The 14,899-nt window shown below is 40.5% G+C and overlaps 1 protein-coding gene across 3 annotated transcripts in view; it reads left to right on the forward strand.

Annotated features, from left to right (window-relative positions):
• Magi2 (membrane associated guanylate kinase, WW and PDZ domain containing 2) overlaps positions 1–14,899 on the forward strand; it is a 1,234,898-nt gene that overhangs the window by 590,578 nt on the left and 629,421 nt on the right. The gene's annotated exons all lie outside the window — the stretch shown is intronic.

Below are 14,899 nucleotides of genomic sequence, written 5' to 3' on the forward strand. Positions count from 1 at the left end.
AGCGTCATCCATGTCCAGCGCATGTTTAGGCAGCCATATTGATGAGACTTTATGGGTGCAGCTTCTGGCATTGTTGGAAGACACAGTCTCACAGCAAACCCTTATAGTCTTTTTACCCCTCTCCTGCAATGTTCCCTGAGCCTTAGGTGTGGCAGTATTTTGTAGATATATCCATCAGGACTGTGCTCCACAACTCTGCATTTGGTTGTTTGGTTTTCTGTAGAGATCTCCCTCTGTCGCAAAGAGAAGCTTCCTTGATGATTGGTGGAAACTACACCCTCTGTAAGCATAAGAACAAATGTCTAGAGCTTTGTTAGTGATCACCCTGGTTAATAAAGTAGTGGTTTATCATAGCTCAGAACATTAACACTCACCACCACGGTCTTTAGGAGGAAATGTGTGTGTACAGACAGTGTTTGTGTGTGAGTGGGTGTAGGTATAGACACTGTTTGTGTGTGAGTGGGTGTATGTATAGATAGTGTTTGTGTGTGAGTGGTGTGCATGTGTGCCCCAGCATGCATGTGCAGGTCATAGGACAAGTCTTGGGAACCTGTTCTGTCTTCCAATATTGGTTCTCATAAGCAAATTCCAGTCAAGCTTACACAGCAAGTGACTTTACCTGCTGAGCCATTCTACTGGCCACTGGTGTTTGCTTTCAAGGAATTAACTTTTTCTTGTTTTCTTTCTGCTATCTTCTTCCTTTTGTCTATTTTGCCTTTTTTTTTCCTTTAAAATCTTCAAGGTGAAGATATTTTCAAAGTAAACAAATGTGTTCTCACGGACAGCTGGTAATTAGTATGTTGTATTTTTTCAGGTTTATTAGAAGTTGATAGTCAGGTGTGTCGGTATGTGCCTATAATCCCATCATTCTAGAGTCTGAGGGAGAACTGTGTGTCCAACACACAGTTACATGGTCCAACCCCATCTCCAGAGGGGAAAAATATGATGTTAAAATTGATTCTAACTCTGAAGAGATTCTGTTCCAAGTCTGGAATGTGCTTCTGGTAAATCGGTAATGCTGAGCGCACACAGCACCACAGATCTACGAGTCTCGTCTGCAAGAGCCATATGGTGGCAGGCAATCAAATGCACTTTCCCAAGGCTTTGTGAATTCTTAGTTTGGCTCATGACAGGAACCTACTCTCTTTCCACCTGTGCCGTGCTGTTGAAAGTCTCTGGCAGACAACCAGGTCCTGTATTGACGTCCAAGGCCACGCTCTTGCTTGCTTCCTTCAGCCCCATGCCCATTTTAGCTTTGCCACCACAGACAGAGCAGTGTTCAGATCACAGCAGACCTCACAGAGAAATCAGGGACTGTATGGGGGAGAAAGACTTCCTGTTGGGTATTTCTAGAATTGGGAGCTGATCCTTGATTCCCAGATTTCCTGAGCACCACCAGTATGGGATGTTTTATAAGCACATGTGCGTGTATGCCTCAGCTGTCCTTTAATTTAAGTCTGTTTTGCCTGGTTTAGTCTGATCTTGCTCTCAATTGTCCTTCATTAATGGACTCAGTTTCTAAAAATCTTTAATACCTTATCCAATTCCTATATATAATTTCTAGTATATAGTGGCATTCAATAAATATTTATTGGGGTCATGAATAAACATGAGAAAAGACTCAAATGACTCTTTCCTCATATTCAGTTCCAACTAGAGAGCTTTGGCAATAAAATGCTGCGTTTCCAGGTTCAGCTCATACTGCATAAAAATCTCCTTCCTTAATCTTTTTGGCGAGAAATCAATACTACCAGGTCAGGGTTGTGAAGGTGATCTACGTGTGTTGCTACCCATCCTGGCTAATCGGGCAAACTATGAGAGTCCTTCAGAAAATCAGACATACCTCAGAAACATCCCAGACCACCCCAGCCTTGACCTGCTGGTGTCAAGACTCCTGACCGTTGTACACCTTCCAGTATATCCTCAAACCCCTTCGTGACGATGGGAAGGTCTTTGAAACTGAGTAGCTGTCCCCAAACCCTGATGATGAACAGCAGCAAAAATCATCACAGCTGTACACTATATACATTGTCTTTGATTGTACTCAGAAGCAATGGGCTGGTTCTCGCCAGGTTCCATTTTATCCAACGGTGTCTTCTCATTTATTCCTTAATACACGTGAAGAGCATCAGAGCTGACAGAGAGACAATCATTGTGTCATAAAAACAAGAAAACCCTTAGACCGAATCAGAACCTGTGGACCACATGGAACATCCAAACCCGCGCCGAGGAACAGTGTGGCATAGAAGGAAACCCAAAGGCTCACGGAAACGAGGTGGCTATAAAATGTAGGTTGGCTGGCTGCAGTCTGCCCGTGAAGCCCTAGCTGGCATGAGTGTGACGTTTAATTCACTTTTGTGCTGGTGATTGCCTCTCTGGAACTCATTAAACATTCTTTGGCATTGGATTTTAGACTGGGCAAAGTAAAGTGCCTAATCCAGGCAGGGTTTGTCAGCTTCTCTAACTGAATGGCTAGGAAGCGGCTACTCCACCCATTGAGATTCTCAGAGAGGTGGGATTAGGGGAGGGGCATTTAATGTTGGAGCCTAGAGTATCCCGCCACCACCCTGGCTAGTGTTATTCCTCTATCAGGTTATGTGCTAATCTTTTGAGCATTATCATTTCGGTTTCTGCTTGAGAACTGACTCTTCTAGAACTTTAAGTGACAATGACAGTCTGCAAAATTGCTCTTTGAGAACAATTAAACAAAGTCAGTAGGCATGTAATATTTTTAGCAGTGGGTAAAAGGGATCATTTAGCTGTGACAGAACGAAGCGCATAATCTTCAGAATTCTTTCAATGGATCCGATTGCTATGTGACAGATTTGGGTGATGGCTGAAATCTACGGGCTGAGCTCAGATGGTATAGAGGGTATACTTCTTAAGACAATAGATATGAACTCGGGAGCTAGCAGGAATTAGTCCTGGCAAGAAAGGATTTTTCTTCCTCTTTAACAGGTGACTGACACTGTAGAAAAGATCCACTGAAAATCATGCTAGAAGACCACACGACCCACAACAAAATAGAATGGAGAACCAGAACAGTATTCAGACGAGCAATATTCTGGACATCAAGCCAAGCTGGTACTCTCTTTTTGGAGTGACAGAATTAAGAGATGATGCCTCGTAAAGAAAGTGAGAAAGACAGCGGGCAAGGCAGTTAATTAAACGGACTTGCTCTTATTACAGCTGTCCTGAGTATGATTAACTACCAGCTCTGAGTCTGGTCACATTAGCTCTTGGCTGTACCAGGCTAAGAAACAGAATACCATAGAAATACAGAAACCCAACGCTCTGAAAATGAAGTCTGTATCTTTACAATCAATATAATTCCACTAAGAGAAAACTCAGACCTCGTCTATTTCCGTGTATTGAAGAAGTAGTTTAAATATTTGGAGCATCTGTGGGAAGACGGAAAAAGTAGCCTTACCTGTGTTATGAATTGCCACAAGGCTACCACCCCTCATCCATTGCATCTCTTCGTGCCTGTTCTGCAGCGTGCCCAGGCTGTGTAGTTAAACCGGTATAGGTTAAAATATGAGCTATAGGACGCAGCAGCCATGAGAATCTGGAGGATACCTTGCTCCAGTTGTGCTCTCTTCATTCTAGTGTGTTGAACACATATGAGCTTATTGTGCAGTACGGAGGAGAAGAGAGGTGCTTGGATTACAGTTGTAGAGCCAGGTACTCCATGTTCTTCTCTTCCCTCAATTGCTTATGGTTTAGTTGACCATGTGCCTTGGTTTACGCCTAGTAGATGCAGACAGTGTAAGAATCTTGCTCCTGAGCTGTAGTGGCAATAAAATATGTTAATGTGTGCTAAGCGCTAAGCAGGTCTGGTTCATGGTCAAATGTGTTAAGTATAATCATCTGCACAAAAAAAAAAAAAAACAAACTGCCTACTCTAAGTACTTCTCAATGCAAGGAAGTTAGCATTATTATTGTGGCTGTTCTGCTGATATGTTCTTCGTTAGAGTACTCTGTTTAGTTCACTAAACTCTCTTTAAATTCTAAATTCCAGGACTTTCACGTTTTACAATTGAAGGCTGAACCTCTCTCTTCCTACCAGAGTGATACTAAGAAATTGCTTGTAGAAATTTTACCATGAAACATAAATCCATGGAGTTTCTCCCTTCAGTTTTTAAAATCGGACTCATGCAAAATTATAAGCATTCATTGTATTATATGAAAGACAGTGAACAAAATGTCAATCAATTGAAAACATCTCTACATAAGTAGAACTAATAGATAATGGAGAAGCCAAGGCTATGTTTGAATATCTAAATTATTCATGCTTTCTAAAATGAATCAGACTGATTAATAAAATAATTTGCAAATAATACTAGGTGTGGAATTGGTGACAAATGCCAATAACAAGAATTAGTTATCGAATTTTTAAGAAGAGAAGATAATAAAATGCATGTATGATATAAAAGATTAAACAAGAATTAGATCATTATTCAAATAACAGAATGTTAGACAATGGCTAAATATATATTACATTTATAAAATTGTGATGGAAGAATATTTAAATTATTCATTAAGTAATTTTGTGACATAGGACTGTAGAGATGCCACAGCCAATAAGGGCACTTGCTGCTCTTGCAGAGGACCTAAGTCCAGTTCTAGCACCCACCTTGCTCATAACCATCCGTTATCCAGTTCCAGGGGGCCACATGCCCTCTATCTTTCATGGGCACCAGGCACTGGTACCCATACATACATGACACAAAATAGTCATACATATAAAATACAAAAGAAATTAATCTAAAAATATGAAATTCTAATTAATCTAAAAATACAATAGATTTTAAGTTGTCTGTTAAATGGACTTGTTCTTGTTATAGCTGTCCTGATTATTATTGACTACCAAGGCCAAGTCTAGTTTCTCTAACTCTTCAGTGTATAGGACCCAGGAACAGAGTGTCATGTAAACATAGGTACCAAATGTTGTAAAAATAAAGTTACCTTGTATCAAGATTAGCTATGATTCCATTGGTAGATATGTGTCCTTTTTTTTCAATGATTCATAAGAAAATATATGAAAACAGAATATTGGCATTTCTACTCCTGTCTATGTAAAATCATTTTCTAAAGTTCAAAATCGAATATTACCTTTAAATTGGTCTAAATGAATACTCACAGCACACACAAAGTGAATTTCATGATCAAAGAGGGAGTCAGAGTCTTCAGAAATTCGGAGTCCTGGCAAATGAAAGGAAAAAAAAAAAGATAAGAATGGACCGTTGAGTGGGGAGATTAAAACTGAGATGGCCGATTTCCTCCCATTGTCTTTTAGCCGCTCATGAGTCTTTTGAAAATCAAATTGCTCCTCCATGCCTCAGAAGCTTTTTGATGTTTGGCTGCTACCTCAAACACCGGCAATAGGGCAGATATTCGTGTTTGCCCATTCATCCACGCACTTACTCATCGCTCATTCATTCACTCACCCTCTTCCTCTCCTGCTCATTCATTATTCCCCATCTCTTCACTCAGCCTCTTTCTCATTCTCTCATTCATTCCCCATCTCTTCACTCACCCGCTTACTCATTCTCTCATTCATTCCCCATCTCTTCACTCCCCCACTTACTTCCCTGCTCACTTGTCCACCTACTTGCTCCCTCATTCATATGTTCATTTCTTCATTCATTCACTCATTGGATCAATGTAGATTAGGAGTATCATGTGATGGGTATTCAAATAAGAGTTAAGCACTCAGTGGCAGATGATAACACAGGACTGTCTTCAAGCATTTTCTAGTATGTTAGGGAAGCTCGACCAAGAAAGTGTGTCATGAAGGATAAGGAAAGTTTCTTTTTGTGATGGTCCATATATTCATATCATAGCATCCATTCTATCATTTAGTGTTTGTGCTGCGTGTCACAGATCCCAAGACGCCTGCAGATCCATTATCATACAAAAGTATTTTAAATAATAACTCCCTTTCTATGTTCTGGTCATAGAATATTGATTCTTTTATTTTTATATAAAAATTGCTTGTGGGTTTTTATTTGCATGCGTGTTTGTACCCACAGAGACCAGAAGGTGTGAGATATCCTTGAACTGGAGCTCCAGATGGTGGCTACCCAATATCATGGTGCTGGGAACTGAGAGCAGGTTCTTAGCCATGGAACCCTCTCCAGTCATGATTTTGTTTTTATTTATAGGCCTGAGATCTACTTATCTCTGCAGGTTTCCAGAGAATGACCTGACCCATGTACTTTCCCTGCATAGTAAACCATTCTAAAACAACAAGGGTTGAGGCTTTGGAGACCACACAGTGGTTCCCCCTCATGCTGCTTCAAGTTCACTTCCCAGCACTCACACAGAACAGCTTACAACCAATTGAAAGTCCAGTTCCAGGACAACTGACGTCCCTAACTGCTGCGCACCGCGATGCCCCTGTGTCTGTGCTCTGTGCGCTGGCACCCAGTTACCTAGCTTCGGGCAAGGGGGCTGGAGGTTAAAATACACAAACACACACAGACAGAGAGACAGCGACACAGGTCATCCTTGAATTCCCCAAGAATGCCCCCTTTATTGTGTTCAGGGGCAGATTATACAGAGATAGCCACTCCCCAGCCAAACCCACCAGAAACCACTCTCCTGCCATCAGGAACTCCTGAAGCTCTCGTGCTCAGAGCAGCTGTAGGCACTCAGATCAGAGGATTACAAGAAATTCAGGATCTGGGGTCTCACTGCTCCCAACACCTAACCTTTGTGGTCATCCACACATATCTATACACACCCACCTCCTCCACACAAAAACATAAAATTAAAGATATTTTGTAAAAATATATCCTTTTTTTCTTTTTTTGTTGCTTTTTATTGATCTCTACATTTTTCTCTGCTCCCTCCTGCCCCTCCCCTCCACTTCAACCCTCTCCCAAGGTTCCCATGCTCCCAATTTACTCAGGAGATCTTGTCTTTTTCTACTTCCCATGTAGATTAGATCCATGTAGGTCTCTCTTAGGGTCCTCATTGTTGTCTAGGTTTTCTGGGATTGTGATTTGTAGGCTGGTTTTCTTTGCTTTATGTTTAAAAAGCACTTATGAGTGAGCACATGTGATAATTGTCTTTCTGGATCTGGGTTCCCTCACTCAAAATGATGTCTTTTAGCTCCATCCATTTGCCTGCAAAATTCAAGATGTCATTATTATTCACACAACACAAAGAGACTGTCATTATTTCTCATCATTTCTGTAGTTGAAGATGTTAGCTGGGACTTGGCGGGTATTGGGAGCAGGCTGGGTCACTTCTGCAACTGTAGTCGCATTGTGACTAGAGCCAGGTCAAGAGAGACTTGGGACAGGACATCTCTCTGCATGCAGTGCAAAGCAAGGCTTCTCCATGTGATCCCAATTTGGACTTTTTGGAAGCATGGTAGATTCAGGAGAGCCACACCACTTCAGGGTTGGATCAGGCTCCCTAATCAGAAATGTAGAGGCTGTTGATAGATGAGAGGTATGTGGGCTGGGAGATCTTCCTGAAGTCACCTTTGGACTTCACTGTGTCATTTTCACTGTGTCATTCAAGCTTCGAGTAAAGACAATATTCTTCCTTAAGAATGGGGACCTTGGAGGGGGTTGAAGTGGGAGGGGAGAGGCAGAGAGGGGAGCAGAGAAAAATGTGGAGCTAATAAAAATCAATTTTAAAAAAAGAGAATGGTGGCATGACCTTTTTTTGTTTGTTTGTTTTAGAAAATGATTCAGGGCAAAAGAAAAGCACTGAGCTTTACCTAATGGTCTTATTTATTTATTTATTTATATTTATTATTGAATTTCAGTGCCTGTTATTCTAATGAAACTAAGATTAAAAACACGATAGGATAAATAGGGAGGGCTTAATTTGGCCTCAAGGTGAGATTTTTCTGGTAGAGGAGGCCTTTGAACCTTAGTGAAGGTTACAGGGAATACAGAAGAATCAGTTTCGGAGGAGGCTTGAAAAACCGATGGCCGAGGAATTCCATGGGACTCTACAGCGTCAGCATGAGCCCCACTGAAGCACAAATCCCTTGACTGGCCTTTTTCAGGCCTCTGTCAGTGACATATTTCTTTCAAATTTACTGACAAGGCACAGAGATGTTTTCTGTGTAACCTTGGAAAGATATTTTGGTCATTTCATTTATATGTTTCTCAATTATGTGTTCATTTCTTTTGAACTTTGTGTGCTTCTTAAAAAATATTTGTTGTACATGTTCCGTTCTCGCTAGTATATTTACCAAAGACTTTTCCAGGCCCTCATTACCATATTTGATTAGTAATTAGAAAGAAGCACTCTGTGATAAATTATAATTTGGGGTTGTTTGCTTGGCATGGTGAGAGAGAAGCCGTGTCTTACCTGTGGTGATAGTTTTGTGTTTGTAAGGGAACTGGTGACTGGATGCATCCAGCACGCAGGGAATTTAAGTGGGGCCAAGTGTTGCTTCACGTTCCAAACAACTCGGGTGCATAATTTAGCGCCTCTGCTTTAAAACGGGTGTGATGGGCTGAATGAACATTACACCGCTCCTCCCAGCTCCAGAGGTGAAGGGAGGGAAGGCTTCTCAAAACGCCGCTAACGCTCCCTGCAGTCCTATGACCCTTTTACTGGCTGGCAGTGAAGTGAGCAAAGTCTTTGAAATGTAGACTCCATTTTCAAGAGGGTCCCCCTTCCTCTCTTACTCTGAAAGATGCTTTTGCTTTGCCCATCCTGGAGAATCCTGGTACCTTTTGGGAACTCTTCTTTTACCTAATTTTTTGATCGCTTCTCCTCCGATTCTTCCTAGTTCCTCAATCCGTTCCAAAGCCGCATGTTCTGCGAAGTCCATCACATCACCCCAAAGGAAAATGACTTGAACTCCCACAACTTTTCCGTATGGCTTAGAAGGAATTTGCACTCTGAGCTCTGCTATGTCTGTGTACCGAATTCGCTCAGTCAGTGACAGATTTACTAGACAGAAAAGCAAGGGCCGCTCCTTGGGTTTGGGGAGTTCTGTGTTTCCTTCCACTCAAACTTTTCGCAGTAGGTTGCAAATTGCATTTCACAATGTTTGTTAATTGGCACAACTTCCCATTAGTCACCACTGCTCTGAGCTGAGCAGCACCACTGCCTAAATTTGTGTCTCAGACCTATTGTCGGGAGCCTTATTTCGTGCTCTTTGGTTTCAGGTATTATTGTCACACCTGATACTGTTAATTACATACCATCATTTGACTATCAAACTAGAGAAAACAGAGCAGTTATTTACCGTCGGAGAACATTCTCTGTTTACTCTTTGTCTTCTGTGTCCTTCCAGGATGGTGATGTTATTAGATAAAGAACATAATTGGGTTTACTTTGTTTAAACAATTGTGCAAAAGAACCTAGTCTGTTTTGCTTAATTGACTATTATCCTGTGTTGTCTGGTCCAAACATTTGGGCCAGATTCTTTAGGCACTGGAGTCCTCGGCTGTTTTCTATGGTCCTATATTGTATGCGTCAAACTGTTCCAGCAGCTCACACGTATTTATGCTGTTGTTTACAGTTGACAATCAGGCAGCGTCTGCACTGATATATAAGTAACATCATTTTCCTATGGTGGAAAATAACACAGGATTAAAGATGAGAATGTCAGGCCAAAACCTCAAAACTGCTTTGCAATAAACACACACAGACACACACACACACACACACACACACACACACACACACACACCACTGACATATCCATATACACTTTCACTGTTAGTTTTGACAAAACAAGAGTAGAATATTGATACCTTTGTCCTGAAACCATTTTAGGGCTATTTTAAAATATGAAGATACATATTGTAGCCCAAATTGTAACAAATAAATAGTCAAGTAGTCAAGATAAGTGAAGTGATAGCAAGGAATAGATCCCACGCACAATAAAAACAGACCCCTCAAAGCAAGCTGGTAAGGGAGATACATGCTGTGTCACTGTGTGCTCCTACCAGGACCAGGCTTTAAATAACACTCAATTATACAGGTGGAGATGGACGCTCACTCGACCGTATTTCAGCCTTGCTGATTTCTGGTGCCAGTTAACAAACAAGTTGCCAAAGAGAGGCGTACCCACTTAAGGAACTACGAGATTGCTTCCCTGGCTCTTTAAAGAGAGGAAATCATTTAAGATCTAGAAATGATTCTCAGTATCAGTTATAAACCAGCAGGAGCTACTTCAAATCAGAAATCTTCCTGTTTATGACAGCTTTGGTGATTTTGCATTTGGTGGATCACATGCAAACGTCATCCACATAGTGTGTGCTGTGGATGAGTTCTCGTTGGAGTTCTGCCAGATCTTACAGTGCGGACATTTTCCAGATTCCAAGATAAGCTCTTGATTCAATGTGAGTTTCTTGTTTTATTCCAACATGCACAGGACCCTTCCTTTGCCTTATACCTGACATTTAAAATTTCCACTAGTTTGTTCTGTTGTTGTGTGTCTCTTTCAAAATCATTAATATAATTGTGCAAACTTATGAGATGTTGGTGATAATTCAAAGCATGTATACAGTACCTAATGATTAAATCAGGACAATTAACACTTCTTCTCCTTCAACGTAATTTTTTTTAAAGATTTCTTTATTATGTATACAATGGTCTGCCTGCATGTATCCCTGCAGACAGGAGTTGGCACCAGATCTTATTACTGGTGCTTGTGAGCCACATATGGTTGCAGGGAATTGAACTCAGGACCTCTGGAAGAGCAGTCAATGCTCTTAACCACTGAGCCATCTCTCCAGCCCGCCTTCAATGTTTATTTTTAAAAACTGTTTTGTTATATAAATATATAATATGTATATACACACTCACATAGCTTGCTGAGATGTTTCTGTTTTTAATACGTTTAACAATAAAGAAAAAGGCCATCAGCCTGAGAGTGGGGAAGAGGAGAGGCTGGAGGAAAGAAAGGAAGTGGGGAAGTTATATAATTATATTTCAATTAAAAACTTAGAAAAAAAACCTGCTCCGACTGAAACCAAATAACATGTACCAAAACAGAGTTTTAAAAAGTACCAAGTTCTAGTATTCTGCAAACAGTGGTCTGGTTCATTTATAGCCGTTATCATGTTTTTTCTGAATAAGTAGAAGAGAAGAGCACAAAAAATCCGAAGACAAAAATAATGGTAGGGAAAGATATAGAGAAGTCAATTGCACTGGCTCAACCAGCACACAAATATGTGGAAGCATCCGCTGTGCCCTGACTTTTATTGTGGGTTCACATCATTTAGCATGCAGCCTCCAGCCCCATACAGTGCTGTGTTCTAACTCAGTGACTTGACTTCTCATACGATTGGCTAGACAGTCTTTGTCAGGACTCAAGGCTGGAGAACCTGCGGGAGGAAAGCCACCCTGTTGTGACTGGAATATAGCCCAGCTTCCTTCCTTGGACTAACTATAATTCCATGGAGGAGAAGAGCACCCACCTGCCTTTACTCTGCAGACCACCAATGATTTCTGTGGTCCCCTCCAGCTCTGGATATTGATTAGCTAAGTCAGTAAAACTAAATATCTCTACCCACATTGTCCAAACTATTGTGTTAATTCTTGGCTTGTCAGCATTCATTCTCAGCATTCATTCTACCTGAAGTTCTTTTTGATTTTACCTATAAACTCTCCTAAGCATATTTAAGTATTTTCATGTTGTTTTCCTTTTGTCTTTATTATACTTCGTTATGCCATATTTATTCCCTTGCTATCACAGCATAGATTTGCTTCCTCTTTATCATTGTTTTCTTTAATTATTTTCTCATGGAAGATATTCATGATCTTCCACTTGAGCGTTTTCTTTCTAATGTTATACGAACCATCCTTCAAGGTGGTCTCTCCCTCATTCTATCTGTCTTCATTATTTAAGCTGCTCAGTAGATAGTGGGAGTATATTGTATATTCTGACATCATTAAAGGCAACATTCTACTTGAACCACACTTCCCCCATCATTAATGTTCTCTCAGACGTGACACTTAGGACATTTTTGAAAATTATATTTCACAGCCTTTAGTTATTATACAGTACCCTGGGCATGTGGCACCACTTTGGCTGTAATTTCACTGACACAAAAAGAGGTGTGGTTTATTAGCACACTAAGCAGAAAACTATTCTTGTTAGAAAAGTGAATACAACTTTGCAATGTGACTTTTAAATGAATCAGAATCATGCATCTAAATCATCCTAATTAGAAGGAGATACATGTGTATATGTCCTGTATCGAACTGCACATGTCTTACAGGGTAATCACAAAATAAAAATTTCAAAAAACACGGAAGTCAGCTGGCGAGATGGCTCAGCGTTAAGAGCACTGGTTGCTCTTCCAGAGGACCCAGGCTCAATTCCAAGAACCCACATGGCAGCTCAAAGCTATCTGTAACTCCAGTTCTAGGGGATTCGACACCCTCACACAGATACACATGCTGGTGACACACCAATGCACCTAAAATAAAAATAAGTCTTAAAATCTTGTTGTTAATTAATTTTTGCAAAGCATAAAAGCAAACATTAAGGGTGTGACTGTTCTTCCCCCTTTTCACTTTTATTGATTCTTTATGAATCTCATCGTATATTCTGATCCCATTTATCTCTCTCTTCGCTTGTATTCACCCTCTGCCCTTGCAACCTTTCCCCAAAACAAAGCCAATTTTAAAAGAAAAAAAAATCAAACAAAACAAAGAACCAAGACCAAACCAAAGCACAAAAAGAGGCGACTCTTGTCATGGAAGCTGTAGAACGGCCCAGTGAGGCCCAGTTTACCCTTTAGCCCATCCATTCATCTTCTCTTGCAAGTGTTCCCTGCTGAGCCATTGGTCTGGCTCAAAGCCTCTCTCTGGTTTCTGCTATGCCATGGATAATGGGCTCTCACTGGGCCCCCTTGGATATCCTGTCGTTGTCCTGCGCCATGGGGACCCTGCTGTTTTAGATTTGTACATTCAATGTACACATATTCCAACAGTTCATAGATTCAGTGACTATTATAGTGGGCCAACTCATAGTCCTGGTTCCGGATCTGGGTGATAGCTGGGTTGGTCAGCTCCCTTGCTTTCCCTCATTGCCACTACCCTAGGAAGCTCTGCAGCGCTGCCTCAACCCTTCATCCAGTGAAGCCTACAGCAAGGTGCCGAGCTGTGCTCCTGCTCTCAGGCCCTCAGGCCCTGGTCCACCTCACTCATATTACCAGGGCCAGCTCGACTGTTTCCAGGGGCAAGATGCAGAGCTTCCTCTCCTGATTGCTTTAAGGGGCATGCAAGCCCCTCCCCCATTTAATGCACTGAACAAATTTATAAACCTCGATTCACTTTGTCTCCAAACTATATTCTTAGCCATTTACCACATAGCACAATGAAGGGCATTGTTTTCCTCAACTATTAGTTGCAAATAGAATGTATTATTTTTAACACGTAGTGTGTGTATACTGTGGAGATTATGAAACCTGAAATGTTTGAGTAAATTTCTTTCAGAGAAAGCCTTTTTTATTTTCTTTTTTTTATGTACCATCGTGAGATGGTAGCTCATTTCTTTGGAGACTTCAGGATGCAGAGTGTTTCTGCCATGAAGTGCATTGCAGTCACTCAGGAAATGTGTAGACATTTTGAGTATCTCAAAAGGGCTTGGATGCCCTCTGTGTTACTTTTAAGGTATCAAGACTCAAATGTTTTGGTTTCAGAATTTATCTAGATTATTAAAAATTATTTGGCTCCAAATAGGGCTTTAAAATGTGTATTATAAATGCTGATTATTGCTATATTTGAAATTTAATCATTTGATAAAATTATTATAAAATAATGAAATAATCACTCCTTAGCCTTTTGACCAAGAATGGTATAAAATAATAATAAGTTACAAATAACTTTTTATAGGAAATAACTACAATATCTAATATAAACATTTTTAAAAGAATAGATTATTTTTTAATTTTGCAGATGTAGTTAGTGTTGATCTTTATAAAACATCAAGAAAATCTTTGACTTGGTCTCAGTGTGTAACTGTGGCTGGTCTGGGGCTCAGTTAGTAAACCAAGTTGCCATAGAGCTCCAGAGATCGGATTAAAGATGTGTGTCACCAAGCCCAGCTCTTAGTGTCTGTCATAATAGAAGATGGCAGGATCCCCTACCGTCTCTGAATTCAGTTTGTTGTGACAGGTTCAAAAGGTCTGTAAGGACAGTTTGATCCAGCACAGTTAAATTGAAACAGAAGGAATATTGTAAAATGTGTACAGAAACTTGTGAATGTTCCTTATTGTTGTTGCACCCGGAGTTGCAACAGTCACACAAATCATATGAATGGACTTTCTGTTCTCCGCTAAGTTTAATTCCAGTGGTGTATCTAACATGTTACGTGTTTCATATTCCAAGTTTGTAACGTCGCCCATTGCTCATTGTTACGTTGAATCAGGCAGCCGCTTCAAATACTGACACTTCTCATTATGAAAACCACCTAACTGAAATTAATCATCAACCCAACCAGGAAAAAGTTTCATGGACCGAGAAACCATTCATATGACAGAAGCAGACACAACTTTTAGCACAAAAGATCAAATTTGTCATTGGCAAAAACCACTGCCCATTATTTTCTTTGAAGTGACATGCTTACCTTGTTTTATGTTCAAGAAAATATCCACCATATGCCCACATTTGGACAGCCCTAGTTCATCTGTCAGTTAAGGAGGTACTCCATGAACAAAAGTGGTGTGCTCAGCTGACAGGACCCAGAGACTTCCACCACACTTTCTTGTGCTTCAGATTGACTTTTGTGCAGTTCTTTTCTTGTGCAGAACAGTAAAAAGATGTATACTCAATAAATGTCTTTTAATCGATCTTTACCACTAGTTACAGATTATATTTACTTCAAACAAAATTCTTATTTGTTTTCCCCCTCTCCTTCTATCTCCTTTGGTTCTGAAGACTGAATCCAGGCCCTCAC

Source organism: Alexandromys fortis, unplaced genomic scaffold (genome assembly GCF_014885135.2).
Source record: "Alexandromys fortis isolate MF-2015 unplaced genomic scaffold, M_Fortis_MF-2015_v1.1 scaffold_38, whole genome shotgun sequence".
In the NCBI taxonomy this organism is placed as follows: domain Eukaryota; kingdom Metazoa; phylum Chordata; class Mammalia; order Rodentia; family Cricetidae; genus Alexandromys; species Alexandromys fortis.